The 27,047-nt window shown below is 44.2% G+C and overlaps 1 long non-coding RNA gene across 1 annotated transcript; it reads right to left on the bottom strand.

The window, feature by feature from the left end:
• On the bottom strand, nucleotides 9,523-12,011 carry LOC110400422. Its single transcript, XR_002439824.1, has 3 exons — nucleotides 11,827-12,011; nucleotides 11,493-11,708; nucleotides 9,523-9,627 (listed from the first exon to the last, which is right to left on the bottom strand). It is a non-coding gene; the product is annotated as an uncharacterized LOC110400422 (long non-coding RNA).

The raw sequence follows: 27,047 nt of genomic DNA, 5'->3' as shown, positions 1-27,047 counted from the left end.
GCTGTTTGCACAGGCTGTTTCTACAATGGTAGAGACTCCCTGTACACAGAGACACCTGGGAAGAAAGAAGATAGGCTAGATGTTAGCAACATGTTCCTTATTTTCCGTCTTCTAAAAATGGAGGGGGAGCAAGTGTGTGTTTTTAGAAAGTGCTTCTACTTAACTGTGGTTTTTAGTCTGCATTTCCCACATAATCTCTAGGGTCAAGCAACAAATTGCAAATCTAATTTTCCTTTGTGTTTGTTTGCTTAAAAAAAAAAAAGAAAAAAGAAATGCCATGTAGACAGTGGCAGAGGTTGTTGAAGATACTCAAATTCATTAAATAAACAAGCCTATATTCTTAAGCACTGTGATACAAGAGGCTGTGATTTCATGTGCCCCTTACTGGCACAGTGTATGGCTTCTGACTTCAGCTCCACAGTGTAGGAATTGAATGTTGCTTCTGCATATAGAACTAACAAGATTCGTACTTTATTTCGTGGTCTCTTTATTGATACTAATAATTCTTTCTGGGGTTCTCTTTATTTCATTGAAAGGGGGGTCTCTGTTTTCATCAACTGTCCTTTAGATATTGATGCATGCTTAGTAAGTAGATGAAGTAATTAATAAGTACCAAGACCACAGCTTCTGTATTTTAGACTAAAAGCATATTGTAAGGTTATTCTGTTTTGCTAAGAGGCCCTCAGCAAAAGAACAGCAGGTTTATCAAATATCAAAGAAGCCAGGGCCTACACACAAGGCCAAATTGTCTCACTCTAGGATTGGGGGAGGGATACAACAGGCAGGCCTCAGGATGCTTCCCTCTATCCTCCTTCCACACTTATCTTTATCCAAGAATCAACAGGTGTCCAGAAATAATGACCGGGTGCTGAGTAAGCAAGAGTTAGAAGTTAATTAATTAGCAATATACATGCTTAGCTAGCAACAATTTATGTTCAGCCAGTATCTTTATGTTTAGTTGAGCGTCGGGAAGATTGTGAACCTGAAGTACTCAGCCAATGAGGAACCAGGGGAGGAAAAGATAAGCGTCAGGTAATAGGGCATAAAAGATGGAATACTGCTTTCTGCGGCGCGCCTGCTTGCAGGATGCCCGCCATTGCAATTGCGAATAAAATCTGCTTTGATCAGAGATACCGTCCTGATCAATTATTTGGATATTTCCAACAACAGGCTGCTCCACCACAGTGAACCTTCTGTTCATGAAGCACATCTGAGGGATCTGTCACTTTGTGCACCTCAGCCTGTGTTTGATCACCTCCATCCCCTCCCCTGGAGAGTCTCAGTTATAGTGGAGTGCCATGCACCCCAACAAGCTTTGGGTATCTGATGAGAAGCAGAGCAAAGAATGAGCATCCAAAACACAGCTTGGCTAGAGGGGTGGGGCCCTGAAGAGCACCTAAACAGTTGCTAGAATAGGACAGTTTTGCTAGTGAGAGCAGGAATTTTCAATGGCATGGATCACATTAACTAAAGAGATTCTTGATCGCCTTTTCCCTTCCTTTCTCCCCATGCTTGCAATTGCAGAACTTCCTTCAGGCAATGGAAGCAATTTACTTGCTTAAGTAACATTAGGAAGGTATTTAACGTATATTTAACAGTGTCACTGTGCAATTTAGCAGCTGGAAACAAGGAGCAAATCAGCACCATGTGACATACCAGCTCTTAATGGGCCATCCACAAGTGCTCCACGGAGTATAGTATAAGAATCAGTGTCTTATTCCATGCTTTAAAGAAATCCATACTAATAAAGTACTCTGTCTCTCTTCCGTACATCCATACAAATCCAGAGAGATGTGTGTTTCACATCACAAACAATATAGGCAGAAGATGTGTTACCACTAATGAAGTGGAGCTCTGGGAAGGACAGCAGCAGCTGTGTAAAAGCACACAGTCACACCCGCTGCACAGTGCTGGAGCGGGGAGCAAAGAGAAATGCGGCATTGGGTTATAACTCTGGGAAGAATTTAGATAAGCAGAAGGAATTTGGAAAAGCAGAATGTGTTCATTCACACTAAAATTTAATTAAACCTCCAGAGCTTCCACTCTCTTGCAAAAGGTGTCACGGGATTGCCAGCAATCACAAGCAGTTGCTTTTCTTCTGCTTGGCAAGATACAAAAATGGAAGGTGATATAATTTGTAACCTAAAGAGTTAATGGCTTAAAGTCCCCAGTTAGGGTGTCAGAAAGGAAAGTGGAGTAGAGACAAGTGGGGAGAGGTGGCCTGGGAGGGGAGAAGCACCTGTGTGTTTAACTGATGGCTCTGGCCTTACAGAGACTGTCTGCAAAGCTTCAAGTGCAAAGGTGTGTACATGTTTGCAGGGACAGAGCTTCCTTGAAAATGGTCTTGTGAAGGATGAGCTACAACAGGGAGGAAAGGGATGGTCAGGAGAACAAACATGCATATTCAAAGCATACGTTTCTGTGATTTTGAAGATTGAAGTCATCTGAAAATAACGTATGAAGGCAACAGTCCTATGACTGCAGAACCCTATCCCAAGAAAAGGGACAGAAACAGACCAAAGGGTGGGAGGCAGGAATCTGGTGTCTCAGCCACAGTGAACTGAAGACGAATAGAGATCTCCAGTCCCATATCCACTTGTTTCTGATCTCCTTTAAATGTTCCTCTTCAAAGACAGCTAATACCCTCTAACACCATGCTAAAGCACTGGTAGCTCCAGGGTTTTGCTTTCGTTGGAGGTCTGCTGCTAAAGCTGGGGCAAATGTGCTATGAAGTCAAAATATTTGAGGTTGAAAACCTGGCCCCGATTGAAGCCCATTTTTAAGCTTTATTTGACTTCAGGTTTCACCACTGGATCTTTTATGAGCCATTTTTAACTTCTGTGTCATTTTTAACTGATTATTTTGCAGTTGGTTTCTGAGCATCTTTTTCGTGCGGGAATGTCACATTAATTCATTCTTAATTGATCCATATGCTTCCAATTTTCTAAATCCAAACAAGTCTAAAACTTGAGTAGCCAAGATAGTATCTTAAATTTTATTACTGAAGATCCAGTTTCCATGTTTTAAATTCCCTTGCAGAGGTAAGTCGCAGCAGCTATTTGTTAAAAAAAACACCACCACACTTAACAGAAAGGTATGTTTGCTGAATTGTGCTGTTTTTCCAAAGACAGTTGTTTTTAACTCTGGTTATTTAAACTGCATTTGATCCCAGAGGATGTAAAGATGACTAGACATCATGGTTACTTGATTTCTGCAAGGTACAGCTGCTTACGAAAATACAACTGAAAGAACTGTGATTTATCAAGAATATTGTTAAATACTGTGGCCTTCCTTTTTGTCTCCTGAAAAATCTTAAGTATGTCCATGATGATTAAGAACATTCAAGCTCCTACTGCATGGCAGACATATAAAATTATAATTTATATGCTCATTTGAAATTAAGTTTTAGTGGAAAATGCCTATCAGTCTTACTTATAGAAAGGAGAGGTTTTTTTTTCTACAGCTTTATAACTGTAACAATATGCAGATATGTTTCACTTCTTATTCTAGGAAAACAGGGCTTAAAATGTAGAGGGTGTTTTGAATTTACAGACTCTGAAAGGATAAGCTCATGGCTTATTTTCTGTCAGTAATGAACAGAAAGAATTGCTTCTCATAGTTCCATTTGGCACTTATTTTGTATTTTCTGCAATTAAAGTGGGGTTATAGTCAAAGTGACTCTAAAAATGACACATTTATCCTCTCACAGAGACTTCTATAGCAAGTTTCCTCTGATTATAAATCAAGAGATGATTTCTCTGGCTGTCGGCACTGCAAATTCATCCTGGGATCTCAAACTGCAAGCTGCATTCTTTATGCTTATTACAACATCACTCATAACAAAGGCCCAGAATATGGATGTGATTGACTATGCAAGACTCAGAGTACAATCCAGCTCTCTCCCCTCAGTGTAGCTGGGGGCGTACCATCACATGGCCATGTGCTCACCTGTTCACCTGCACTGTTCCTTTGTGGGCATCCTGGTGTGACCATTCATGGGGACTCTGCAGCCAGGATAAGGTAACCGGACTGGGCAGCACTGAAGGTGCACAAACATCTGCTGAACGAGCTGGGTGGTGATGCACCCTGTCCTGCAAAATGCAGACCTTCATCAAAATGCCTACAAAAAGGGGTGTCCAGGCTTCGGTTTCAGCTCAGCTCTGCTTTGTCTTTAACCAGAATGAAGTTGTTGATCCCTGTGTCTGCTTTGCCAGTTCTCATGTTCCTAAGTATCTGCCCAGCCTTCCATTTAGACTGTGTTCAGTCAGAGCAATCTCCTGTTGCTTGGTTTTGCCCAGCAAAACAGAGCTGCCTTGTAGGTACTGCAGGCATAGCCATGGCACGGGCAGCAGCATGGAACAGCGCAGCAGCCTGGAACTGTTTCCAAGTGCAGAAAATGTTGCCTTCCCTTTGCTAGCATGATTTACACTAGTGGAGATGTACTTTTCTTGCTCCTAGTCGTTTTATTTCTGTTTACATTTCCAGTTTCTGGTGTCCTCGACACCATAGGCACTCTGGTACATCTGGCTGCAGAGGACAAGGTGGCTTTTCCGCAGCTGCCTGTCCCACCTGGGGTCACTGCCTGTGTGGCACATTTAGCAATGTGAGGCAGTCCCAGCGCTGACACTTTTCCCGTGCAGCCCCCTGCCTAGAATCAGCAGCAAAAGGAAGTTTATTCTCAGATAACAGACTGTAAGCTGGAGCTGCTGCGGACCTAGTGTCTTCTGCACTCTCCTGAATCTGCTACAGATAAAGAGATAACCATACATCTAAGACTTGGTGGTCACTGGCATCCTTGCAGGCTCCTGCCTTTGCTTGGGAAGTTCTGCCCCCATGCATGGGCGTCAGAGCCCAAAGATGCAGGATGTAGTCTGCCTACGGAGTTTCTCCAGATTTCAGTCCATAGCACGGTGAACTCCAATTGGCTGGTTAAGAGATCAGCAACACTATTGTGTGGGGCTTATTTATCACCAGCTCCAGGTGTGGGAGCCATTTAGCTTTGCGTTTTATGCAGCAATTCAGAGTGCTGCCATCTCCCCAGCCCTCTGAGACATCTTGAAGCTAATTATGCTCATTCATTAAGTACATACTGCCAGGAATGTCTCCTTCATGCAAGAGCAAGGGTAGTGCAGACTTAGCTGGTAAGTGAAATACAAAAATGGTTATTGTTATAGTAGTGCTGGCACAGGAGAGAGATGTTAACCTGCATAAGGACTCAATAATAAATGAAACGTTTGACAGAGAAGAATGAATTGGTGATGGTCTTCCATCTTTCTAAGAAACTGACAGTGTATCCTGCAGCCGTGGGGTCTACAAGCTGACAGTTACAAAGAGGTTTTCTGAGCAAACTAATATAGACTGTGTCAGCCTGCCATTAATTCTGGAGTACTTTTTCAGGACAGTTTGTAAAATCTAATCAATGGGGCATTTTTCAAAAATCTATGAAAATTGTGAGCCTGTAATTGTGCCTTCCTAAAATAATAACAGAGAATCTGGCAAGGGAAAGTGAAAGCTACACAAAGTGCCTTTCTTGCTGGCTGCTGCTAGAATGTGCCTTGCAAGCAAAAGCTTTTCCTGTTATGTAATAGTCCCATGCAGAATGTTCAGTGATACAATGCTATGAGGAGAAATTGGAAACTTCAGATCTGCTTTTTCTATTTGATTCCCATGATACGTATAGTGTTAACTTAAAGTTAGCATCACGATTGGCTTTCCCCTTGCCTTTTCCCAGCATGGTTTGACTGTTTATTTACATATTTGCCTTTTATCTCAAATTGTATGACAGGCTCTACACATCTGAAGATGGGCTGGTTCCAGCCTCCCATGCTTGAACTGCCTCTTGAACTTTCTCTGATTACATCATTATATATAATGATACATTATTAGTGCCATCAAGACATGCAGAGTTGGTCACAGTGCTTAGACTCTAAATCTGACAGAAGCAAAGAAGAGGGCAATAGTTTAAATAAAGGGGGAAGTGGAGATGACATTGAGGAGGAAATTGATTGCAGAAAGCTTTATGAAATGAGCACTTTCATGGAAGAGGGTTCTGAAGGAGAGAAAAGAGCCTATTGGACTGGAAGTTGAGGCTGTTCCAAAATGAGGCCCCTATTCAAGAAAGAGATTCTGATTAGGGTAGTGTGTAAGCATGAAGCCAGACATTTGCTGGATTGGTGCACATAGACCTTAGGGAGACATATACGTGAAGATGGGATGGGATCGAAGAATCAACAGGAATGTAAGTAGAGAAGAGCAAGGAGACTTCACAGCTTGTGTTCAACAGGGCCAAAGCCAGCCAAGTAATGAAATGCAGAAAGGGGAGATTAGGGATTCTCAGACCAGAGGTGCAGGAAAATAGCTGTTGTCTCAGTGAGGACTTGCGGGAGGAGGTTATCTCCTCTACTATATAAGCTGTATGTGCTGCTGAAGGGGGCGGGGGGGGGGGGGGGGGGGGGGGGGTTTCCCCTCCAGTAATAGAAGGGTGGGGGGGGGGGGGGGGGGGGGGGGGGGGGGGGGGGGGGCAGATGAACTTCTGAGGGCACAAACTTTTCTCTAAGGCTTCAGTGGCACTTTTTGGAGACCTGCCCAAAAAGGAAAAGAAAGAATTAAACAAACATCTTTTCCATTGTCGCTGATTTTGAATTCCTTACTTCCTTAAGTAAATGGCTTATTGCTTACATCAAGTTATAGAGCACGGACATGAATGTGAAGCTTTTGCAGTCCAGAGGGTTGTCCTAACCACTGCTTAAAAAAAGGAGAGTAACAGCAGCAGATGTCTTCACCTACAGACAAGAATACAACTGTTTGAAGAGATCTTGCAAACCCAAAGCCTTGTATTTGGTTTTGCATGTTTCTGCTAAAATGAATTGGGGCTTTCCAGCCAGCTTTATTGTATTGTATGGATACACAAACAGGAGGAACAAAACTTGAAGAAAAACAGGAGAAACACAGCATTGGGAGTGGGAACAAAGGAGCTGAGAACAGAGATCACCTGTTGGGCACACAGTAATTTAAGATAAAGGAGACAGTCTGCTCTTTCCTCCTTTGCCATACGTTTATAGTTTGACAGTGGAGTTTGAATGCACATCTGCCTTACTAGCATTAGCTGTTATACTTTTGTCTGTCTTGTGATTGCTTTGTAATATGAGGTTTATTTGATTTTTAAAGAGATGGGTGATCTAGAAATAGAGTGTAGACTGTGGACTATCCACGGAACTCTCAGTAAAGGACTCAATATTCTTGACATGTAAAAGATCATGCCTGCTTCAAGGGCAGTGTAGCATAAACATGCAAGAAGAATGCCTCTGAATACAGTCTTGACTCTCCAGAAAGACAAAAACCAAACCAAAACAGAACAAAACAAAAAACCACAGCATTTAAAGCTTCTACCAGCCTTTCTTTTGACTGAGATGGAGCACAGTGAGAGAAAACATCTTTCTCCCAATTTCTGGCCCAATCAGAATATATTGCTCACATGGTATGTGGTTCCTGTTGCATATCTGTTCTCCACTTGCTCAAGGAATAGCTACGCGGTTGAGTATTCAATATGGCAGATAATTTTATCTGAATATACTGCTGAATAAATGTAATTGGGGGATAGCCTCATCACATAAAAATCAGTAAAGTTGGTTTTGACACACAGCTGGGTAGTGGCATCTTCACCTGTTGTTGCTGCACTGCAGGAATGGTTAGCTGTACACTCCTAACCCTGCCCATGCTGAAGGAGCATAAACTTGCCTAAGTGGTGCAAAGCCCTGCAACCCAATGTACATCTCTTTCAGTTCAATCTACCATCCTGCACACTGACGCCTGGTAGGTGGCAACCTGTAACACTGTTGTTTAACTTATTTGTCTTTCTACTTAAGAACAATCTCGTAATAAACTTTTCCTGAAAAACAGAAGTTGCCTCAATAACAGTGGGAGGTAGAACAGAGTTAAACAAAAGTAACAGTAGGATTGTGAATAAACTATTAGTGGAGGTGTAAGTTACTGCATCTTTGCCTGTGTTATTTGAATCATCCGGCTTGCTTAAAATAAAACAGCTATTTATTTCAGACTGTATCTTACAGCTACCTTGGCTGTCAGAATTCATACATAAAAATATCCTTTCTTCCGGAGAGAGCCATTCATCACTAAACCAGTAAATATTACTCACTCCATTGATTATACTGTGATTATATTTTCTCTTTAAATGGCTGTTAGAATTGGGTATAAAAGACCCATTTGTTTCTACTATAGATAGTCTCTGTCTTTAAATGCTCCATTGTTTTGAATTAGTCATTGCAGTTTGCACAGCTGAAATGCCAAATGTGATGCATTTCTGGGTGAAGTCTGGGAGCCATGTCTCAGCCTTCATTCTTGGGCACTCCGGAGAACATTTGGATGGTTTTACAAAGAGCTTGAAAGGTACTACCGTCATCCCATGTACAGAGCTGCAACTTGAATTCTTAGGGCACCACAACTTCTGAAATAATTCTCCACAAGGAAAAGGCTTCAGCTCAAGGGAAAAAATTTCTATCAAGCAAATAAGGTGTTGGGAGACCTGAGTCTCAGGCAAGGCTCTTTCTTGCCTTCCTTTCCTTCAGCATTTCATGAGCTGTCAGCTGAGGTTGGTGAAACCCCACACAAAGTGCTTTAAAATGTGGATGTAGGAGTAAGAACTGCCTATAAATGTTCTGCAGCCCCTGACCATTATCAACCCAGAGACAGCCCGACATGTGGTTGATTAATTAGGGTGAATCCCAATTAATTAAGGGGCATCCTCAGTGATTCTATCCAGAGCCAGCTCTGATGGAGCCTGGTGCGGCGGCGCTGGTGCAGCCTGAGGCCTGAGCCTGCAGCCTGCACTGAGAGCAGGCAAGGAGCCACCTAAGTACCAGGAATGGTCCTGAGTGCATTATGTGGGCTTTTTTCCACCTCCCGGGTCTCCCTGCAGAGCAGCATGCCTGGCACAAAGCCCGGAGATTTCTGTGTTCAGTGGCCACCTCTGTTCTTTCAAGACCTGTCTCTATTTCCCTCTTCTGCTGCTCTGACAGTACCAAGCTCTCCCAGCAGCCAGCTGAAGTTTCCCTGAGTCTTTTGAGGATGCGCTTAATATCCTGCAGACCCGCAGGAGACTTTCCAGCTGCAGGCAGCCTTAGAGACCTCACTGCACACCAGCCTTCCCATCACTATACTTCCCATCTGCAGCACAGAGGCTATTGACAGAGATGCAGCTTGTCTTGCAAATGACCAGTCTGTGGGGAAGAGGTTATTCAGGCCACAAAAGAGTAGGAAACCATCCTCCAGCTTCTCATCCTTCCTTTGGATCTACCTCAAAGAGATTTCTTAGACTCATTGCTGTGTGAGAAGGCAATTTCACAGGGCTATCTTTGGAAATTCTGGTTTCTCAATCCCGGAGAGGGAGAGGAAAGGTTTAACACTTTCTGAATGTCCAAGCTCTTCCCCGATGTATGCCTGCATGTGTGAATATTAGCCCTGTAGTCGCCTCAAAAACGCAGCATGTTACAGGTTAACTGGTGAGCATGTGTAAAGCAGCTTTAATGGCTCTTTGTGGACAGTGATCTGTGCCATTTTATTAAGAGACAAACACGTGCTGTGTTCTGTTGTAGATAGGCTACGTCATGACTGTAAATGAAAAAGAAAATTGAGCTCAAAATAAAATCCTCAAAGATACAAGAAAAACATTAAATGAGATAATCTGAAGCTCTGAAGCTATACTGAGATCTGCTTATCCATTATCTTTAAATTAGGAACCACCTGTTCTTCATAACCGTCTGTTTGAATGAATGAGGAACTCTGAGTTTAATTAAGTTGCGTGTGTGGGTGGAACAGGCTACCCAACAGCAGAGAGATTATTAATGGACATCTATATTGAAGTTCTTTGCATTTTTGAAAGTCTAATTACAATGTAAATTTAGGTTTAAATTATTTCTTTGCTCTGAGAAAGGAGTTTTCATTTATTATTAGTGTTTTTTCTTCAGAGCCCAAGAAAACATTGGTTTGACTGTATAAGCACTCCAGTCTCTTATTTTTACCAATTTACACTTTTTGCTCATGCTTCAATGCGCTTTAAAATATGCCCCAATCTCCAGTTCATTATTTTTATAGCTTTTATTTTATTTCTGCCCTGCAACATTCTAAGGTTTTGAGGAAATGAAAGGCTGGCTTTTTGAAAACAGGCCTGAAGCTGAAACCTGGAAACTTGTCTTAAGAAAATAGCCCACTGACTTCCTGCTACTTTAGGGTTTTAACTGCTAGTTTATTACACCTAGCTGGCAACATTTGCAGCATAAATTCAGATACGCTGGATGGATGCTAGACCATATTCTGTGGTAATGAACACAGAATAATTCAGATCTCCAATTCTTTTGTTGTTTGGCTCTTATCTCTGCCCTCATGGTGAAAAACGGGTTTGAAAGTAGCACCAGCACTCTGAACCTTGCACCCCAGAGTCTCTCTACCTATGCTGCTGCCGGTAGCTCAGACATAGCTCGCCACCGGTACCCACAGGGAAACAAGCTCATGTGTGGATGAGCCTGCAGTGTGCCCAGGCCTTCTCATGGCCCTGCCATTCTAGCAACAGGAAAGGGTCTTTTGTAGCAGTCATGGTGTACCACGCAGGGCAGACAGAGGGAGCAGAAAGACACTGACCTAGCACACCCAGGGAGGTACTATTTGACCTGCTTCTGCAGTGATGTAGGAAAGCAGCTGGCTAAACATCAGCAGCATGTTAATTTGGTATTTTGTGCATTGTGGTTTTTTAGAGGTAAGGAGTGAGCTGCAGCCTGCCTGCCATTGGCCGTAGGGTCATTCTGGGGCTAGTAGGAAGTAGGAACATCTGATTCCACGCAGACTGCATTAAAGACCTATCTGCTCTGGCAGTGATGGATAAGCTGAAGTTTACAGCTGGGAACAACAGGAAAAGATATAGCATCTGGTCAAATCTGAAAGACCTGCAGAGCATGGTAACTCAATTGTATGCAATAAGCACTTCACTTACATTGCCAGCAATAGAATTCAATTAAAAGCTATTAGCATAACAACCATACGAGGGTTGCCAAAGTGCAAGGAAGCTATGACACATCTACACAGGACTAGAAGGGGACTAATTTGACAATTTTGATCTTTCCTGCTCCATCCTTATTTAGTAGAGAACGGTGAGAATGTGCTGATCTGCCCTGTGACATTTCTTCTTTACCTTTTTCTTAAGTCGGAACTACCTCATAGAGACTTCTGGGGCTTACATCCATAATCTGTTTGCCTTAAGGTTCTCTTGAAAGAAAGGAAACACTATAAAGCTCTTATAATGAAAGTTGCACATGTTGTGTATTGCTGGGGGAACGTACCCACAGCAGGAGTTGTTTGATTGTGTGGGAGGTCAGATTAGGTATTTGTTGAAGCCACCTTGGCATTACATTCCCTGAATCTCTACAGATTCTTTTCAGAGCACTGAAAATCAAACAGTTCCATGAATTAGAGCCAGTTCCTACCTTCTCTAGTCGTCCATGAAGCAAAATTCTCGTGGTTATTGAGGAACCCTTCTAAGGGCCTTGATGAAGCACAAAGTACTCTGTCTCCAGGTACTCTATACAGATTGGCCCCATTTTGTTTCCTTCAACCACTCACTCTCAAGGGTAACAGGCTCTGGTCTAACCCTGGGATCTGCCCATTCGCATCTCTGGCACTGGAGATTTTTAAGTAGAAGACTGGAAAGAAGTGGGAATAAGATATCTCTAAATGCTTAGAGAAATAGCCAATAGCAGTTAAATGGTTAAAAACTTAAACAAAGCTGTTGCAAAAATAGCCTAACTGTTGAAAACTGACCAGTTCAGGGTGGGATTATTGTTACTGCTATTATTGTTGTTGTTACTTTGAATGGCTGATGGAGGACTCTCACTTTGTCCTGAACAGAACAGAAACAGCTACAAAAGAAAGCACGTCTGCAGCCAAAGCTCTGGGCAGGGCCATTTCTGTGCAGGGGAGATGCTTTCAGCTGGGGGTTGGTTCCCAAGGTGAGCCTCTGCCTCTCAGGGACAGCGTCACTTACCAACGCCACAAAGACATTGTGTTCCTGACCAACTTCCTTATGAGTTCCTGTGATGAAAACTGCCTGTATAAAAATATGAAATGCTATTCATGTTTATTTAATTCCGTAGTCCAGCTGAGGGCATGTTCTTTGAAATGGCAGAAAACAGTATGAGATTTTTATTTTAACTATTTTTTCCATAAAGTGTATTTTGTCTGTTTCTCATATGTACAATCAGTTTTCATTCCATGCTCTGTAGCTGTGCAGTCATTTCCTTCCATGTTATTAAAACTGAGAAGGAGTGCTTCTAGGTGAAAAGGGACTTATTACCATGTTGGGTCTTGCTCTCAGGAATAGATCTTAATTTATATGTTACATTTTAGGAATGATATTAACTCAAATTTCTGTAGTAGAATGAGGAGGTGCATGTCAATTAAGGAAAAACAACCATGCTTTAACAAAATAGTATTAGTTTGTTTCATCTACATTTTCCTTGAAGCAAAAATAGCAGTAATATTATTACGTTATCCCAAACCCACAGGTTAATATAAACTGTTATCTGACTGCATCACTTTGGAGAGAATTATTAAAGAAGTGGTTGGTTTTATTCTACACTGAGTTCATCTAGATTCATGGTCAAGCAGCTCAATTCAATAAAATGCCGTAGTTTATTTAGGAGCAGATTTACAGACTAACTTTGCAGTCCTAAGTCTAAGACCAGACAACAGATGTATCAAAATGTATCAGTCCTTCACAGCTTTGCCTGAGCAAAATACTTGGGGTTAGAGAAGGAGGGGACAGCTTTATTTCACGCATGGCACTAGAAGGCTGTGTATCACATTTTCTAGTGCTTTTACATTTGGAATTTTTATTTGATTATCTTGTTGTGGGGTGCAGTCAGATGAATATGTTTTCAATTTTGGAATGAATTGTTTCAATCTGAGATTGATTTTGCAAGCTTCTTGGCATCAATAAGCATAAGCGATCATGTTTTTGAACCCAAGACTCATGAGGACAGCCCTCTCCACATGTCCCCCCGGGTCTGCGTGTGGAATAGTCTGAGTTAGCCAAAAGATGCATGTGGAAAAGCGGCTTTGTTTGGAATAAATGTGCAAAGAGGCACACGAACACAGGGCTTGTTCCTCTAGGCAAATATTTTCAGACTTAGTTACATACTCGCATTCACATATTTTAGTCTCTGAATCGAATCCAATTTTCCAAAGAAGGTACAGCATTCTCAGCAACTTTGTAGCCATGACAAAGAATCAGGATGCTGATTTCGACTGTTAAATTTGCACCTGTAAATTTATCGGAACACTGTAACTGTAGAAAATGATGAGTTCAAAAAATGTCTTCTGATTAGTGTCACAGGAAGAACTGATTTTTTTTTTTATTCTTAAATTGGTTTAGATAAGACTTATTGTCCCGCTGAACAAAACTACTTTCCCTTCTCCAAAATTTTTCTTAGTTCCATTAAAAATAAAAAGTCTGTAAAAAGAGGAGACAAAAAATGAGTTTCAGAAAAGTGAGAATGCGGTGGTGGTGTTATTCCCTTGTTCGGTAGCTCAGTGTCTAAGAACACTTCTCTGAATGTCAAGAGGTGAGTTCGTATCCTTGTCAGGAACTGGAAAGCCCAAAGCAGGGACCGCTTTGAATTGCCAGCGGAGCACTAAGCAGCATGAGCTCAGGCCCTTCTGAGGGAGGCTGCAGCTCTTCATCGTACCTGGGGCTGCTGCAGTATTTCACGTAGAGGCACATAGGCTCTGGATTTGAGCACATGCCCGCAGCTTGAGCTGTCTGGGCTTTAGCTCTTGTACCAGATAGTGTCTGTTGAACTGAATATAATACAAGTTATCACTAGGAAAAGGACTGCTCAGACAAATTAGCTCCTCCAGTGGCAGTTCCTTCCTTGGTACGTGGGACTTGCAGTTTCTGAGCACTGCTGGCAAAGAAGGGAATACATTCTGCATTATTTGTAGCATTTGAAAAACGGAGGACAAAACTCCATCCTTTCCTTGTCCTGACATGCCCTTCTCTTCCTCCTTTCTCATCAAGAATTATTCATGGCACACTTCATGTTAACTTGAAAAACTAAAAATAAATTGATGTTGCAAAGGTGAAATTACACTTTCAGCTACTTTACAGTTTGTTAGCAAAGTTGTTAAAACCCGCTGTTCTGATATTCTGCTGCTCCTTTCTCCACTTGACTAACAGGCCACCCCTTTTGCCAAAACACACCCTGCAGCCACTTGTCATGCCAGTGGATATCTACTCACTATCTCAGTATGCCCTTGGAAAGATGAGCTGTGGGTACAGCAATATTTTGGCATGAATACTAGCTGTTTAGATTTTCACTTGTGCTGCTCTGGAGAATGTGTAAAGGCTCCTACCCGCAACTTGAAATAGTTAAGAAATGGCATAAAGCCATGTGAGAATTCTAACTGAAGTATTGTAAGAAAGAGTTTGGAGCCCAGCAGCATCTCTATGTAACAAGTCCACTGCGTAACAGTAGGAAATGGTCAGAATGAATATGAGGCAAGAGGAAGAACTGAATAGAATAAACTGAATGCAAAGTACCCAGATTCCACTTTGCAATTACATTAAGGCAGCAGCCTTACTGTACTTACTCCTTGAGTTCTTGTAGTTGACACTTCAGTCTGGTGCCATCGTGTATAACTGTGGAGAATGTGACAAAGCTGTGGGCTCCATGGCCATGAGGAGTAGCTGCCATGCAAAGAAGATGCTGAGCTGTTCCTTCATCCTGCCACTGTCGGGGGGAGAATTCAGACCAGACCCAGACCAAAGCCTGCAATATTGTGTGCTTCCAGCAATCTCAGGGATTTTGGAATTAATTTTGAAATAACAATAGTTAAAAAAAAAAAAAAAACACTGGCTGTGTCAGATGTAAATTTTAAAAGGCTAAACAGCAACCAAAAAAATCCCTAGATGCATTTGCACCTTGTTGACAAGCCTCCTGAGGCAGGAACAGCTACTTCAAATGCAGACAGTCATTCCTTGTTCACTAACAAAATTGTTTGATGTGGCCCTGATCTGAGAAAGCCATTAAGCCCATCCTAAACTATGTGCATAACGGTCTTAAACAAAGAGGCTTTCTGAATCTGGGTCAGTTATGGAAATATGTCTAACAGGAATTACTTCAGTGCGTCATCAAAACCAGTGCTTGCAAAAATGGAGTGCGCTGAGACACGCGTACGTACTGAGCCGCCATAGCAGCAGAGGTGAGGGTATGTGCCAGCCTTTGTTCACCAGGGCAGGAGGCAGCAATACTGCCGCTGAAGTACTATCCACATAGTCAGCCTGAAAGAAGGGCAGAGCACTGCCACATTGCATAAAATATGTATGGCTGGAATCAGCCTTGCCGGGCTGCATGCTCCACGCAGGGCCGCTTACCTCGTAAGGGGACCGGAGCCAGCCATTCTGTGCTCTCCACACAAGCTATTCGTTTCAGTTAGGTATTTTCTCCTTGAATAAGCAGGACAAAAGGGATGTGATATGCTAAATCATTTAGGGAAAAAATCATGCTGTCAAGTGGATTATCATCAGCTAAGCAAGGCCCTGGAGGCCAGAACCACAGCCTCTAAGTTGTATATGCTGAATACCTGAGCTTTTACGGCATTGTTGAGGCAAAGCCTGCACAATGTGTTGCAGCGATATTAAAGAAAACATGAAAGCAAAGTTATGTCACAGCTGGTATTAGCCCAGTGATTCCAGCTTATCCTTGGGAACAGCAGGTGTCCTAGGCACACCGAGTCCCTCACAGCAGGGAGGAGGAGGTGCTCAGTGTTGCTTCGTAACTGTTGGCAGAGATGCCTGTGGGGTCACTCAGCTGCTCAGACATTGAAGCCTATAACAGGGGTGTGTGGGAACTGCAGAGCCCCTGGAAGGATGCACACCATGCCTGAGAGGCAACAGACGTTGCTCTCCAGAGGTGGGTGTCACTCTTGGCTGGGCTGCTCACTTCTCTGACATTTTTTCTGTTTACCATCTACAGTTTAATTCCAATTTTACAGTCAAAGCTATCTGTACCCATTAGCAGATGGTTGTCATTCTGGCTAATTTCTCCTTCCAGGAGGTGTTTACAGTCAAGTTTTAAGTGAAAACACCTCTGTTTGGCTTAACACCTGACATTGGCTGCGTTTCTTCAAGTCTGAGTGCAATACCAGCAAAATTGCAGAAGTCACTTTCTGATTGGAAATTGCCCCCCTGCAATTGTGCTTCACTCACAGCAATTATATCATGAGCCAGCTTCTCCCTACTGAACTACATCATTCTAACTCAAAACTTTTGTTATTAAATTAACAGTTTCTTACCTAGGCAATTTTAGAGGAATGGGGATATGAGATAGAGGTGTGCATATCTGGAAAAATGCTCTAGCTAGGATCATGCCCAGGAGTCTGACATGCCTGGGTTTCCAGCTCACAGATAATGGCATCACAACCTATACAGCAACAGCCCCAGCAGCCTGCCCCAGGACTGCGGTAATGAGCTGTGCCCTTGCTCTGAGCAGTAGAGTGATTGAGTCCCCATTTAAAAACTCTATTGATTTTGATGAGAACTTTGACAGACTATGGGTGTTGAAGAGCTGCCAGATTTGGCTGTTAATCTTCAGGATTGTTTCTTTCTGCTTGGCTGAGCATATGCCTAAAGTTTGCTGTCCCATGTGTGAAGGATTTAGGAACTGTCAATATCTCAGCTGATGTATGTAGCACTAAACACAGAGGGAGCAAGTTGCACATTCGGGTCACTCCTGCTGAGCTGTGGTGTTGATGCTGGGGTAATTTAAGTAGTCACCATCTTCTTCTGCCCTCACTTTAGAGCCTATTGCCCTAGAAATGCAAGCTGCAAACCTCTGGGGCACCCACTCTGTCACCGGTGCTGCAGCTCCGCACTCAAATGCCAGCTGAGAGGCAGGGTGCTTGCAGTGAGCGCATGCTTGTCATTCCATCTGCAGACTTTGCTGTGTGGATGTGCTGGGCCATGGCCCTGATGGGGGTGGCTGCCTGAGGCCTCACAGATGGGCAATGGCATGGGGACTTACAGTGCACTCACCACTCCTGGAAGTGAACTTTGGTGCATCGAAAGACAGGGCAGCCTGCACAGGGGTTCTTTGGGAACTGTTTTCTGCATTGGTCCTTGTACGTGTACCATGGGTGCTCTGTTCGGGCGAGAAGGAGTCCTTTCTCCGACACTCTGGTGCTCAGGTTGCAACGGCTTCTGCTGGGCGCCTGGAAGGACTGCTAAGTGCTGTGGCTGAACTAACAGGTTCATTAAAACAAAAAAGACCATTTGGGGAGAGAGGTAGGCGAAGTCTGTTTTATTTATTTTTTGAGGATTTCCTGGCATTTTTGTCACAACTGTAGCTGACAAAGCAATTTCTGGTCACATTGCCTCAAGACAGCACAGAAGATTAATGCTTGGAATATGCTAAGCTCTTGAAAAAATGTAAAGATAATATCAGAAAAGCAATTCAACTTGTCCCCGGAGCTCTTAACCGCAAGTGATGACATCCTAATCTCTGGGGAAACACAGGCCCAACACTGGCAGCCTCTCAGCAGCGTAAGTGTGCTGCAGTCCAGAGGGCGCAGAACCAGGGCTGAGATTGGGAGAGGACTGTGCAGTGTCCACCAAAAAGCAGCAAAGTTGTCGGCACATGAAAGGAAGCTCTTTTGGCTGACACAGTGAGGATAATTCCTGGTTGTTCTCAGAAGTTTCACCATGACCCTGGGGCACGTGCATCTTGTTCCCACATCTGTGGAAACAGGCACGTGATCCTCTTCTTTTGCTGGCGGACTGCTTTTCTTGCAGGCATTTGGGGAGCATGTCCCACAGACGGAAGCAGAGGGACGCTGCATTTTTGTAAGTGCTAATTGTGCTGGGCTCACGCGTAGGTGCTCTGCTCTCTTTGAATGCAGGCACCCAGAGAAATGACCTGTGCACGCATGGATCATCTAGTAGGGCTCAGCTGCAGTCCCTCCTGCTTCTGGCTGCAGGCCCGTTCCACTGCAGCACAGCCGCAGGGCCGTGAAGGGAGACCAAGCAATTGGTCTCCCTCACCAAGGTCAACAAAGAATGTTTTTCTGAGAAAAGCTGCTTTTCTTTCTTTTGCAGTGCAGTGTGCTATGGAGGGGAAACAGAGCTGTGACAACTAGCTTCAAAGTCCAGGACTTTACAAACACAAGCCGCTGATTTCTAGAGCAGCAGAGCAGTTTCTGATCCTGCTGAAGCCAGTGAGAGGTTGGTCTGAAGAGCAGAGGAAGCAGAGCTGAGCCAGAAGACCTTCACCCCCGTCCTTCGTACCTGCAGCCCTCCTGGGAGCAGCTGGCCCCAGCACAGGGCTGCTTGGAGGAAGGCCACAGGTGTTGGTGGCTTCTGAAGAGCCAGGCTTCACAGAGATAAATACGTTATAGTGAGTAAGAAGTGACTCTCATTGACTTCTCCTCTAGGAGCAAAGCTGGAGGAAGGCCAGAAAGGGCCACAGGGCTGAGGCACAGGTTGGTGCAAGTACTGGCAGAAAGGATGCAAATTGCTGCTGGTGGTGGTAGTGTTCTGTGCTACTGTTCCACAGCAAAAGCCCTTAGCTGCCACCTAGGCATGCATAAATAGAGGAGGTTATTTACAAATCTCCACTTAATACAGTGTGTCTGCCTGTCTTGAAACAAATGCATAGATTAAAAAAAGGCAAAAAAAAAAAAAAAAAAAACCAGAAGGACCCCACTCAAGCAAAAAAATGCTAAAACTTTTGCGCTGGGCAAGATGATAACAAGAGATGGAAAATGTCCTAAAATTCCTATTAAAAAAAAAAAAAGAAGAAGAAATCTGCTATTTAAAAGCTATGCCTTTATAGCAGTGTAAAAACTCGTGAATTCATGCATTTCTGGCCTCAATACTTGCAGGTCTTCCTTTCTTTTCTCTTTAAAGAAAGCTGAAATGTTTGTATTTAAGTTTTCTCCATCTGCTGGGCTGCATATAGGGTATTAAGTTCCATGATGTGCAGATTTGCCCACTCACAGTTTTATCTTAAGTTGAGCTTGCCGGCCAGCGAGGGAGGAGTTTCCACGAGCTGTGAGATTAGGACCATAAAACTGACTAACTCAAGAAAGGAAAGTTACCTGGCAATATTTCAAATACACCCACTGGATCAGGTGTACTATATAGCATCAACTGCAAAAGAATACTTCATTTTCAAAGCTATCCCTGTGGTTTCATAAGCTTTTGCCTCCACCAGAAATACAAGAAGCAATAAAAGAAGACATGCTTCTAAACGCTATAATAGATCCGGAGGGAGCACAGATGGGGCAGATGATTACAGCACTGAACTCCCTGCTATGGAAATTGACATTTCTGAATAGAAGTTTCCCTTCAAAATTTAACAATGAGGTTACACCTCCTGAGACTGCATGAGTGCTGACCAATATGATTTTTCTGCCATGGATTTCTTTAGGAATTTCAATAAAAATATCAAAATGGTAGCAGTACATTGCTTTCAGAGATTCTCTGGGTGTCAGGCCCCAAGTTATTCGTGACCTGTATGTGTCAGAACAGCTTGGTGGTTGGGCTCCTCTTCCCAAGGACCTCTTGAGAGCAAAGCATCCTGTGAGGAAAAGAGTTAAGAACTCTTTTAAAACTTTGTAGCATTTCAACCACCAAACTGGAAATTCTTTATCACACGAGAGCAGCCTGATTTGAAATCTTCAAGTGGGTGGCTTTAAATTATTCAAAATGTTGTATTACAAATCCAACTGAGTCAATTCTAATTTCAACAAAAAATTCAAAGGACCACAAATTATCTGCCTGGCATTATGTGATTACCTCAAAAATCTTAATGACTAAAAAAAATATTTCCCTGAAAAATTGTCAGATAAATTAGAAAAACCTAAATCATTTCCATAGCATGTTTCAATTGTTGCAGCAGACATTCAAAACTGAAAAAATCTCGCAGACATGTTCTTTATCTTTAGTGTTCTGCAGCACCCAAAATACAACACCCCTCTTGCAGTTCTTTTCATGTACCACTTCTAAATCACTTACCATTACACTTTGTTTGTGTGCTTAAGCACTGCTCACCAGCAGCCTTTTTCTACGCTAAAAAATGTTTGTTTGCGGTTGCCATTGAGCTCCAGCCCGTGCCATTGCCATGCTTAACTTCTTATGCAGGAAGGCAGAGCATTAATACCCTGTTCAGGTAACACAGGGAGCACAGTGACACATTGGCATAATTAAATAATGTCATCAGTCTCTGAAGTGTACTCCCTACGGTGATGCACCGCATGAGAAACCTCCTAATATGGCACCTACAGGTTTCTTCCACAAAACTGATTTTACTGAAATGTATTCCATTAGGAGAGCTGAAGTTTAATGGGGAAATCATTATTTTATTATATTGGTATTTCATGGATAATGTGGTATGAAGCTTCTGCCCACTGGATCCCATTGCACTCCTTTCCAGCTCAATTAAAGAGCTGTCTCCTCCAGAGACGGCCTTGCCTTGTAGGTGCTAGTTCAGCCCCAGCACCACAAGGGCTTCGTGGGTCCCTAAATATGACACAGGCTTTGTATCTATCTCAGAAGTTCTTCCCAGCTTTCCTCAGCTGTTAGGAGCTGTTTGGAGTGCAGGCACTCAGAGCAGGACACAGTAATCCAAACTGGCCCTGTCTCTGGCAGGTCCATCCCACGGCCATAGCCCTGAGCGCTTCTCCCGTCACACGCTGCCCGCAGCCAGCGACACCACAAAGCCCCCATCTACTTGTGCCTCTGCTTGCAGTCAGCCATGCTGTGTTTTGCTGTTCCTCACACCAGCTCCTTGCCTCTCCATTACTGTGTGTTTGCCACTGAGCACTGCTCTCATGCCTGTGGTATTCAGGCACCAAGCAACCTGAACAAGTCCGACCCCATTGGCTCATGCTGCTCCCGTTTGTGCCGGTTGCCTGGTAACAGCTGTTATAACTGAAGCTACAGCATTTTCAGTGAAGAAAGATCCCCATGCTTGCAGCAGCCTCGAATTGAGCAGAGCCACACACAGGGCTGGAATTTTCCACGCGCAGAGGCTGTGCCAGCCCCATCTCCTGCTGTCAGATTGGAAAGCTCCAACAAAACCAGCCTGGCTCCCCGATGTCTGATGGGGCTGCTGAAACCATGCAATGCCTGCACGCCTCAGCACTGCTCACTGTGCTCTCACCCATCCAAGTTATTACCTGGGCCCAAGCCCGGCTGCAGGCCTGGAGGAGCTCACCGTGGCCAGAGGGCATTTCTGGCACTCACATGGCCACAGAGGGGGTTCCTCTGCCTCTGCTAGCGCTTCCCACCCTGCAGGGCCCTGTTTTGAAGCTTAAAGATGTTTCCAGTTAAAGGCTGGGAGCCGAGGGACTCTGTGATTTTAGCTGCATTGAGCAGAGAAGGCAAAGTGTGCATGGAGTGGGCAGGTCCCACTCACTGCCATCTGTGTGCATGGTATGGTGTAGACTGGAAGCTGCATTCCCCACCCTATGCCTGGAGGCACTAGGAAATCAACACAGTTTGGCTGGTGGAAGGGCAGTTCTGGTTCAAAATGCCAGGTTTGGGGCTCTGGATGGCAGCGGGGCAGCAGTGACTGGGCACAGCTCTGTTCTTTGGCTCCCACAGTGCTACAGCAAAGCCCATCCACTGTGCTCCTACATTCCTCCCAGATTCTGCAGTGCCTTACTGCAAAGCACTGGGCAGGGTGATGTTCAGTCCCTCGCCAAAAGCATCCAGAAGTGGACATTCATTTGACCATCAAATGCACTTCAGGGCCAAAAATGATAGCTGCTGCAGGAAGCTGTGTGGAAACAGTTGCAAATCAATTGTTAACCTTATAATGAAGAATCTATAACATAGAAATCATAGTGAAAGGGAGAGAGATGTCATGGGCTGGCTGCAGTACCAATAACAAATTTCACGCTTTGTTGCGCTAATTGAAAAGCATCTAAAAACACCAATAACGTTATTTCATAGTATTAATAATGAATATTCAGTGTTCAAAGTTATTTAATGATGAATCTAAAGATAAACAAAATTGGTATGAGTGAATCATAGTCTATTTTTAAAAATTCGAATGAGCTGTTGAAACAGCAAGCAAAAGAAATCAGCATGTGTTTGTTTGTTTGTTTGCTTTTTTCCTTATGGAATTAGTGGGTGTATTTTATTCCCAAAGCCTCGCAGAGGACAAAAAGAGCATTTTGCCATCCATTTAATACAAGTTCTGGAGGGGTGAGAAGCTGTTCTTGGTGCCAGCATGAAGGCTTCCCTTCCGTGCTTACAAACACGTGCACGGATAGCAGCAAAGGATACTGTGTGTAGTTTAGCTGCAGAGATTCTTGAGTTGCTGTCCTCAGCACAAGGAGAAATCAGTGAGGTTTTCTAGCCTCGAGGAAAACCAAATTTAGCCGCTTTGGGGAAGCGGCAGATACGCTTCAGTGCTTCCCAAACTTGAGCCAGCGTGGCTGGGCTGAGGCTTCTGCAAACAAGGCTCTTCATCTGTGGGAGATGAAAGAGAAGAAATGAGGGAGCGTGGTGGGACTGAGTAGCACCAAAGGATATTTGCTTAAGTTGCCATGTTCCTTAATTATTTCGTAAACATAATAAAACTAAATTGCACGTAAGATTTTATTTTCGATCCCTATTGATCTCTGCAAATTGTGTAAACATGTTGGGGCAAGATAATTGCAGCTGGAAAATATTATTTATTATTAACAGCGTGTCTTATTTTAAATATCAATAAGTTGGCCTCTGGCATTAGCTTTACGGTGACTGGAACCCTAAGTCCTTTTTTTCCTGTTTCTCTTTAAGCAGATCCAGCTCCTGCTAAGCACTTAGCTTTCACCAAACGAACACAATCTAGGTTTATTTTCTGAAATGCCTTCAGCTGTGCTTTTGGCTAACAAGAACGTCATTTGCACTTCACCCCCAAATTTCGGCTTGTCCTTTCATCATCCTGATTAAACGATAGCAAAGGGGAAACACCGTTAGCCTCAGAACATAAGAACTATTGAAATGGATGATAGATTTGTTTTGTGCAGCACTGCTGTTCTGTTCCCCTTTGTTTTTCTGCTCCCAGCTGTCGGTTTCATCCCTCGGCTGCCTGTGGTGCACAGCACTCGGGCTGCTGCCTGCATCCCCACGGCAGAGCCTGGCGGCAGCTCTGTCCTCAGGGACACGCGTCAGTCAGCCGCTGGGAACCTCTTCAAAGGAGGTGTTGGAAAAGCCCACGACAGAGGCGGTTCCCACTCAAAGCAGTGACTTCAGTAGGAAACGATTTTCCTCCTGAGTGAAGGAAAGATCAGTTTGTTACTGGAACAATGGGGAAAGCTGGCGGTAGAAGCATTTCTGTCCTAGGTCTGTTTATTTACAGCTGTGGGATTCTATAGCTGGTGGATTACGTACCGCGAGGCCTCTGGGTTCCACAGCTCCATAGCCCTGGGTGTGCAGGCATCCAGCATGGAGCAGTGCCCAACAGGGCAGAAAGCCAAACTGTGTCTTTAGGTTCCCGTAAGCCCTTGGGCACCCACCTGAGGTTTCTCCCTTTTGTCCATCCACGTGCTTATGTGCTTTGCTGATGCCAATTGTACTTACTAATCGGGAGAAATATGGCACTGCCGCAGAGCCACCCAATTAGTGAGGGGTTACTTGCTCCTGTCCAGCTCAGAACTGTCAAAACAGTATTCTTCCCTGCAGAGAGGGTGAGCAGAGCAGAAGGGGGTGGTGCTGCCTGTTAGCCCTGTGCGCACACAGGGAGGGTGGCAGAGTTGGGGCACAGTGCCAGGCACTCCAAGAGCTGGAAATTCCTTTCTTGTTTGCCACACAGTCAAGCTGGGGCGAGCCGAGTTTGTTGTATAGCTGGTGGGAAGCCGAGAAATCCCTCAGGAAGAAGAGTGTGAGAAAGTGGCTGCGGGTCCAGCACAAAGGCAGCAAGGTGTGACCAGAAGGTGTGTGTAAGGATTAATGAGAGAGAAGGTGAGTTCCCATCTGGCCCACCTGTGAATTCCCACTGAGGTCAGTCTGAGATGGCCTAAGGGACAGGAATAGCTGAAAGCTGCTTGCAGATTAATTATTGTCAAAAAGCTGCATGAAGATTTTGGGTGGCTGAGGAGTTACGCAGCCAGAATGTATCACAGAGCAAATCCTATCAGAAGCAGAAGAAGCGACAAGAATGATAGCTGCTCTACAGCAAAAAACCCTATTCAAAGACTGATGTAATGTATTTTTCCACTGCAGGGCAGGAGTGAAACTTTGAGCTATTGTTTAAAGAGAGAAACTCCAGCCCTCTGGGCTGTGGTAGGGAAGATAGTTTAAAAAAGATCATTAAGGCAAAATCCCTCTTGAAGACTTTGATGTCTATTGATGCAAGATGCTATTTGTTCTCCTACTGAAGACAGATCTGAAAGGCTCCGCAATTACTAATAAATCGCTTGCAATATTGAGCAATTACCAACAATGCAATCATAAAACACTGCAATAACTAAATAATTATACACTTGTTAGGAGAATACATTATTGGGCACCTTGGAAAGAAAGAGAAAGGAGGTGAGAATACAAAAGACAGGATATTGGATAGCACACAAATAGCAACAAAATGCGCTTCGCTGCCAGAATGCTGAGTAGCTGCACATGCTTAGGGCCAAATCTCAGCCTCTGAGAAAATCAGGGAAAGTTTTAACTATTCACAGGAAAATTATTCATAGGAAAGTTAATCTGTCATTGAAAACTCTGAGCATGATGGCTGGACAAGACCAATGTCAGCGTGCTGCCGCCCAGAGCTCACCCAGCTGGGGGCTGGAGATCATCACCCTGCCAGGAAGGTATGCTCATGCTGCGTGCCCTGCACAGCCACAGCCACAGGAAAGGAAGAGATCAAAGCGCTTGGGCTCTGTGGCAGAAAGGAGCAGGAGGAAGAAAAACAGTGGATGGGAACCACTGGGTTTCACTGGGAGAATCTGGTGGTGATGTCAGAGAGTATGGACACTGCTGTTGTTTAGATTTCAATGAATTTGGGATTTTTCCAGAACCATCTGGAGAAAACATCTGCGTGAATAAAAGCCTCGTGGAAGGAAAGGTGTGTATTGGTTTCCAGGAGTCAGACCGATATGCTGTTGGCTCCGCTCGCTGTGTTTGGCCTCTGCCTTAGGTGTGAAAGCTGGAAGAGAGTGAAAAGGAATGAAAATTTTGAAATGCTGCTGGGAAATACTGTGAAATGTCATAGAAACAGAAAGAACACTATGTGCTGATGCAAAGAAGAGGAATCTCTGTTGTTGAGGAGGTCAAGAAATCATAGCTGGAGGATTTTGGCTATGTGCAGGGATTAGGGACATCTGGAAAAAGGATCATGTGAGGGAGCGTCCATGTGAAGCGCTGAAGGGAAGGCGGGTGCCTGGCATGCCTGACCCAGATAGCTTCATAGGCACTGTCTGCGGAGCACAGTGCAATTAGTGGAATGCTCAGTAATCATTTTCATTTGTGATGGCAAGGAGTGAGGGAAAGGCAAACAGGAGGAGAGCAGCACTGCTGGGTGAGGCAAGGCTCCAGGAACTGAGCGTTTGTGCTCCCTGCCTCCCGGAACAATGGAGGGGAGAGGAGGAAGGGCCCTGCTTCATCCTGCCGCTGGCACCGCTTTTCAGCAAACCCTCTGTGGTAAGGAAGAGCCGCTCACGCTCCTCCAGCTGCCGGGGGTAGAGCTGGCAGCACCTCTGCATTGAGCCCTGTCCCTCCCTGCTGTGCTGCTGGAGGGTGATTTGTGGTCTCAGGGACTGAAACTTCCACTCCTTGGGGTCCCGCTGGCTGCTCTGGCCTGGCAGCCCACATCTGTTCCATGCTTAGAGCAAATCCTTCAGCTTCGGGGACCAAATGGGTAAAAATTTTCAGCATCTGTAGCTCATGTTACTGGACAGCATAAAATAATCCAGAAGGAAGAAAGGGAGGAGGAGAAAGAAAATAAGCAGAAAACTGAGAATTGGTAAGAATCTGTTTCAAAGACCCCACCTTCATCTGTGATGTAAATGGTCCTTTCCTGACTTCTACGTTAAAATAGGCATTTCAAAATTGCATATATTCATTAAAATGATATATGCTTCTCAGGTCACAGCAAATACAGATTTTGCTGCTAGGAAGCCCAAGCAATGGCTGCAAACAGAACGATGAATGAAACCCATGTACAAATAAAACAAAACAAAAGAAGTCAGTGCTAGAAGCTGGAAGTACATGAGGTCTGAAAACGCCATACTATTAAATAGAAACCAGTGGCGGCCCTTGAAAACTTGATTTTTTCTCTCTCAAATAATCAAAGGCCTTACTGTGCCTTTAGGCACAGCTCTGAGCAAGGAGAGATGAACATACTGCATTGCCACAGGAGCAGCCTCAGGGTGGGGAGAACAGAGCACATCAGTGGGCGGCTATGTGCCAGCTCTGCAGCAGTGCCGGTGTGCTGGAGCCAGCAGCTGTCCTCCGGGAGGATCGAGAGTCTCTGGCCCCATGGTCAGGAAGGCTCTAAAATGGATATTTAACGCATTCTGCTCTGTATCAGAACTAATTTCACAGGCTCTAGGATCTTAACCTGAATCTTCTCAGTCTGTGGTGTAATAAAAGGGCAGGACCTTCATTTTCCTCTCTATTTCAAGAGCTGAATTCCTCCAGTACGACTGCTGAAGTTTTTTGTCCAAAATCCCAGTGAGAAAAAAGTAAGCTTGACTGATTTTCAGAGCAGCCTGTGAGCTTTTGCATGACCTCGATGTGCTGTGCACCCCGCATGTGCATTGTGTTACCTGGCAATGAGCAAGGTCACCGCAGAGGGGTGGCTCCTACCACATCCCAACCGGTGGCACAGAGCTGACATTATCACAGAGCTAATAAAGAAATCTCCAGCTTGTAGTTCAGCCTTACCTTGGAGCATCAGAGACCTCAGGGCTGGGCAGGCCTCCTCCCAGCTCACTGTCAGATATTTGCTGACACAAAGCGTCTCCTCTGCAAAGTGCTGCAAGTTTCCATGCTGCTG

Source organism: Numida meleagris, chromosome 5, assembly GCF_002078875.1.
Source record: "Numida meleagris isolate 19003 breed g44 Domestic line chromosome 5, NumMel1.0, whole genome shotgun sequence".
Taxonomy (NCBI): Eukaryota; Metazoa; Chordata; class Aves; order Galliformes; family Numididae; genus Numida; species Numida meleagris.
Note: the sequence above shows the minus strand (reverse complement) of the source record. Positions and strands in the feature narration are given on the sequence as shown.